This window comes from Perognathus longimembris, chromosome 5, assembly GCF_023159225.1.
Source record: "Perognathus longimembris pacificus isolate PPM17 chromosome 5, ASM2315922v1, whole genome shotgun sequence".
Lineage (NCBI taxonomy): Eukaryota > Metazoa > Chordata > Mammalia > Rodentia > Heteromyidae > Perognathus > Perognathus longimembris.
The window spans coordinates 63,087,695-63,093,865 of NC_063165.1; the positions used below are offsets into that span (position 1 = coordinate 63,087,695).

Here is a 6,171-nt window from a genome sequence, read left to right on the forward strand (position 1 = left end):
TTATTCTTCTTTCTCAGAACAGGGCTAGATTGTCTGCTTCCCTGTGGAGTGCCACCACAGTATTTCATGTTGTCAGAGATATCTTGGGTATCAACTCAGCTGTATGAAATTGCCATTTTGGGGGGAAATTCTTAGTAATCTGATGGATCCTGAAAGTTACAGGAGAGTAGGAGAGTAGGAGAGGGCCAAGAGGGCCAAGAGGGCCAAGAGGGCCAAGATTCATAATTACTTAGTCCAAGAACAAATTAAATACCCAGAGGTAAACTCATAACCTTAAATACTTCCAAGAACACATGTTATTGAAAAACTTTACAAAACATTCAAGGGTAATTATAGCTTTAGTCAGTGCTGGTTCTTGGGCTGAGAATGAGTGATAGAAAGACTTCCACTAACCTTATTTCTTACTGTCAGATGAGTAGATGAGTGTGTTCATGATGGGATTTTCTCTCTCATTTAAGCTTGCCATCTGTAAGCAAAAATAAAATGGAAAGAAAAAGGGGCAGCAGAAAGGACCTAGGTACCTAGATGGCTAGGAAAAAGGACCACTTGCTACTGCCTTGCTTCCTAATGCACCAGTGTTTCTGAGCTCCTGCATGGCAAGAGGCTTGTGCATCTAAGCTAGGCACCTCTGAGCATGGACCTCTTCCCTCAGGATGATGGAGATGGGTGTTCATGGGCAGTTCTGTCATAAGCAGGGGATCTAGCCATGTCACTCATCACCTACATCTTTTGTCTAGGGAGTCTTATTCAGAGTACTGTCTTCATTCAAACACCTCTTTGGATTTCATTATAAGCATGGATATACTCTCACTTAGGGAATTTCCCTCTTCCTCAAACACTGGCACCACATGGTAAAGAATAGTGGAAGCTAGGAGCCATGGTTCATGTTGTAATCTCTTCAGGAGACAAACCAGGAAGATCTCAGTTTGAGGCCAACCTAGGAATAAAGACCCTATCTCAACCAATAGTTGCCTACAGTGACATACTCTTGTTATTTCAGCTATCTGGAAAGCTGAGATCAAAGCCAGCTAGCTTCAAGCCAGCCTGGGCTTGTAAGACTCGCCAACCCAATGGATAAAAATGAGTGTGGTGTGGTAATCACTGGCCGTTGATCTAGAGCAGTACACAAAAAATGGGATGGTAATCCAAACTAATATATGCAAAAAGAACCCCCACTCCCCCGACCCCCACCATAATCTCAAAAAAACAAGCAAAAAGAATTGGAACCAGAGCTCAGAGTTCCCACCTGGCAAGCACAAAGCCTTGAGTTTAAACCCCAGTTTAAGCCCTCAGTTTAAAAAAAAAAAAGAAATTTTTTGAGTACATGTCCAGTTAACACATTGAACCTACATCTAATGATGACCATGAATAGTTTTCCTTCACATTAGCATTTACTTCCCTTTACTTGATTTACAATGGCAATATTACAATGAAAAAAATATCAACAATTGCAGTAGTGACTGCCTAAGTAATTTAGATGCTTAACATAACTCACTTTTAAATATGATTGATTTTTTAAGCCTTTGGAAGAATCATTATATCAAGTTCTAAAAGGTTCCTTTCATTCTTAGCCTGACAAAATTTATCTATAATGAAATGCAAATTCGTTTAATGGTAAGAGATAATGTGAGTCTTTGTCTTACACATGTTAATGTAATGAGTTATTGATTGGTCCCCATGCCCCACCTACTGATCAGCTCTTGCACTTCAAAAGAAAAATCATACTCCGTCCCTATACCATATGCCCTTAACACTTTGCTATATTTGGCTTTTCCCAATATTTTTGGACTCCTAGCATCTGTTAACTAGTGATATTGACATAGCCTTGATCTTTTCTTTCATATCAAGAATCCATTACTTGCATAAAATAGGATGTGTTTGATTTCATTTGGCCATTTTCTTTACACATGATATCCTTTGATCAGTCAGAATCCAAATCAAGAGAACAAAGTACCTCAGCTACAAAGGGAAATGGATTCTAGGTGACCAACTCTTCCAAGGAGGGGGATTCTGGGGGTCCAGTAGGGTGTAGACATATACTGAGTAAGGTCCCCTGTTGCCTCTGGTACAGTGTTAGGAAGTGCAGAAGTGGAAACCGAGGAAGTTTGGAAGATGTTGAAACCCAGGGAGCCAGTCTATTCAAAACACTGACAGGAAGAAGGAGTCCTTGGCCTCTCCCATCTTACTTCCTAACTACCCTACCACCAGGCCTTTAGTTGACCAAACTCAGGAGGACCAGTTGAAGGAGGAGGAGTCTGGAAGAGACAGGCATGCAAGTATGTGGGTCAGCAGCATGGAAACCCAAAGAATAGACAGGTAAAGGAGAAAACAAGGAGAGTTGCTTACATCTGTGTGCTTCCAGGTGTTTTCGTTACATGCTTGACTGTGTCAAGAATGTGGCACTTGTAGTTAGTTATTCGTGGTGAACATTTTTCTGAGCAAGTGGACCTACGGCTGACTAGAAACTACCCAGCCATGTTACCAGACATGTGTGCAATAGACACTCCCACTAGTGCTGTCTGAAACCTCTCACAGCCCATCCTTCCTGCAGGATCTTCTGTTCACATCTGCAGATGCTCTTCCTTTCTTCCACCTTGTTTGTCACCCTGCAGTCAACCTGGGCACTGGTTTGTTGTTATCTATGTGGGATGCTAGCAAGAGATCAGAGCCCCAAAAGAGGGTAGTTAGGCTATTCTTCTCTTGTCTCGATGGGACATACCACAGTTTGCTGCCCTGGGTCACTGCACTGTCCGATGTGTTTTTCCTTCACATGGCCAACATTGTGAGAGACCCCTTACCACATTAGCCTTCTGTATAGAGACTTAGACGAACAGAGTCAAGCAATCTGTGGCTTTTAAATTAAGATGCTTTCTATGACTCACCATTAAGTGTGATTGATTTTATCACACAAGAGATAACCTTAAGTTCCATACCTGGAAATGTGGTACATATACACAAAGGAATATTATGCCTCTATCAGAAAGAATGACATTACCCCATTTGTAAGGAAATGGAAGGACTTGGAAAAAATTATACTAAGTGAAGTGAGCCAGACCCAAAGAAACATGGACTCTATGGTCTTCCTTATAGGGAATAATTAGCACAGATTTAGGCAAGTCACAGCAGAGAACCACAAGAGCCCAATAGCAATACTCATATGAACACATAAGATGATGCTGCGTGAAATAAACTCTATTTTAGGGAAATGATTGTTATATCACTGTTGTAAATACTTTCAAGGTGCTATGTGTAACTGTAGCTTCTATTATTGATGATCTTCTTGTACCCCCTTCCTATGGTTGTACCTACGCTATCTCTGTATCTTATCTGAGTATATTGGAAACCATGTATACTGGTAAACAGTGGTATTCAGGGTTAAAAAGACAAACAACTACAAAAGCAATACTTGCAAAACTGTTTTGTGTAAATGAACTGAAACTCATTGAGGGGGAGAGGGAAGGGGCACGGTGTGGGGTGGAATGAGGGATGAGGTAACAAACAGTACTAGAAATGTATCCAATGCCTAACATATGAAACTGTAACCTCTCTGTACATCAGCTTGTTAATAAAAATTTGGAAAAAAAGTTCCATACCTGTATCATTAGTGTCTTGTTCACTGGTTGCCTGTGTAAAAATCTGTAACTTGCCTATTGGTTATTTCTTATAGTGGTTCAGTATGTAATCTAAATAAGTGTACTAATACAGTGCAGAGATGGGGATGTAGCTCAGCGGCAGTGTGCCCACACAGCAGGAACAAAACTCTGAATTCGATACCTCACAAAGATTTTTTTGCCTCATTTATGACATGTCCTCTCTATTCTGATGAAAATCAAGAATTTTACCGATAGGTGCAAACAGTATATCCTCTTTTGCAACCCAGAACTCACTGCTAAATATGAGATTTTGGTACATGTAAGAAGGAATATTATTTCTACAACAGTTGGTAATGTGGAGGTTTGTTAACTCATACAGGTTGGCTCTATGAATATAGGAGATGTAAAAGCCAAAAACATTAAGAATTTATCTAATGGTGTGCTCCTGTACACACCAAAGGATTGTTTTCTATCTCACCCTAAACTTTCTAACTTCACGGAACAGGAGCTACTTTATTCTCATATCCGTGTCTTGAATGTGGAATTGATACTGTTTATATGAAGTAGTATCTGTATTGGAATCCCCTTCCGTATGTGAACAATCTGTTAGTGATTCATATACCACTGCACAGCAGAGCAGGGCAGGAGCAGGGATGTGTGTGAGATCAGACTTATTTGAATCCCTTCAGGGTTCTTCTGTGCCGTTTCATCCAGGATTTTGGTGGTACATACATTGCTTGATTTCAGTTGATCTTGATCCTCTTTATCCCATATAACTTATAGAACAAATTGAATTACTAGGGTACGCAAAGCCTCTGGAGCCTCGGATTGTGTTGATTCTCTAGGACCCTGTGCCTGACATTCTGCGTGTGTTCTTGGAGGTTTGAAAATCGGTAGCTTTCATTTTTCTGAAAGTCCTCAGCCTTCCTATTACCTTCTTGTAATACAGTCCCTGACTTAAAATAGCTGATTTATTTCTATTTTTATCATGGTATGCAAGTGATAACCATAGTTTTCTACTATATTTCAAGGTTTGATCTTTTCCAAGACTGATAGGTAGCACTGTATTCTCCTGTTTCTGGAGGGATTCTGAGCTATATATCTCAGACATCTGATTGATCATTTCTCTTTAGAGTAGGTTATCCTGTCTGTTAACTTCTGAGCCCCAGCTCCTAGGAGCAGTAAAAACTGATAAATATTACTTATCCTCAGAAAGGGTTGCCTGTGGGAAGTGAGCCATTGAGGCAGAGGCTGAGTTGGGTCTTGAGTTTTGTTGGTCCTGTACCTACATTGTTTTCTATCTCTCCCAAGGCATTTGGATTTTATGTTTTGCCTGGCTCTTGTGGATCTAACATCCTTAATACAAAGTCTGCTCTTGTGCCTTAGTAAGGAGGGGGCAGTGATTGCACGCTTGAGCCCTTGCCAATCCTTAAGAATTTCTTCACATTTTTCCAGATTTTTTTTCTATGCCACCTTAATGGATACCTGAATGTGCTCTGCTAAGGGTAAATCTATGCTCTCTACCCTTCTCCTTTGAGGGGTTCAGTGTTATTTGGAATTTGATTTACCTCACTTAATCCAATTCCTTGGACAGCGGCTCAAAAACCTCAAGGAAACACCTTACCTGTGCTTGGGCATTTATTATAAAGGTAATTGTGAAGAGTACAGACAAAGAGCCAGATTGGAGAGATGCACAGAGTGAGGCACATGGGAAGACAGATGGAGCTTCTGTGCCCCATGCAAAGCAGGGGTCTGTTTGGCTATCTGGAGGCTAGCTAATCCAGTCCTGTTTGCATCACTCTTTTCTCTTATCAGCATGAATGATTACACCATTGACCATGTGATCCACTTGACCTTCACCTCCATTTCCCACCTTGAGACTGGAGCATGGGGATAGAGACAGAATTAACAGGCCTCTAACTGTGCCTTGGTGTTTCTAGTGTGCAGTCCCTATCCACGAGATATTTATTAGTATACGACAGATACTGATCATTCTGCCATCTGTATGTACAGAGCTGCATGCCAGGGATAAGTGAAGAGGAAATATACTGGACAATAACACGGGCATACACTGTTGTTTCTCTAGTTAAGACTTCTTCCAGTGAAGATCAGTGAGTTCATTGAGATTCTGCTATGTCATCTAAATGTCATCAGGATGAATGGTTTTCTGCTGCAGCAATGCACAACGTCCACAGGTTTATTTCTCATGTTTCAAGCCCTCAATGGGTTGACTGCCTTATTCCTGTCTTCATCTTCCAGGTGGCCTGGACTGGTGAAGTAGCCACCACTTTGAACTTGGGAGGTGATACTGGCAGGAAGAAAGCATTCTTATATTATCATCTTTCCGTAATTGTACAAAGGTATTTCCATGCAACCTGGAAGTTTGTGAGTGTAATGCTTCTTGATGAAGGTCACCCCTCCTTCTCACAATTCTCCCCCTTATCTTCCAGCAAAAGTAAGTGCTCAGCCTTGCCAGAAATACACTCTTTCCAGCCATTTTCACTCATCGTGTGCTGGCTGAATAGGTTATATGACCCACCAACCACAAGTCTCCAAAGAAGACAGTCTTTTTCTGTGT

General features: G+C 41.1%; 1 non-coding gene across 1 annotated transcript; it reads left to right on the top strand.

Moving 5' to 3' along the window:
* The first annotated feature begins 3,793 nt into the window (after positions 1-3,793).
* LOC125352103 lies at positions 3,794-3,927 on the top strand. The gene has a single exon (XR_007211108.1). It is a non-coding gene; the product is annotated as a small nucleolar RNA SNORA40 (small nucleolar RNA).
* The last annotated feature ends 2,244 nt before the right edge of the window (positions 3,928-6,171 follow it).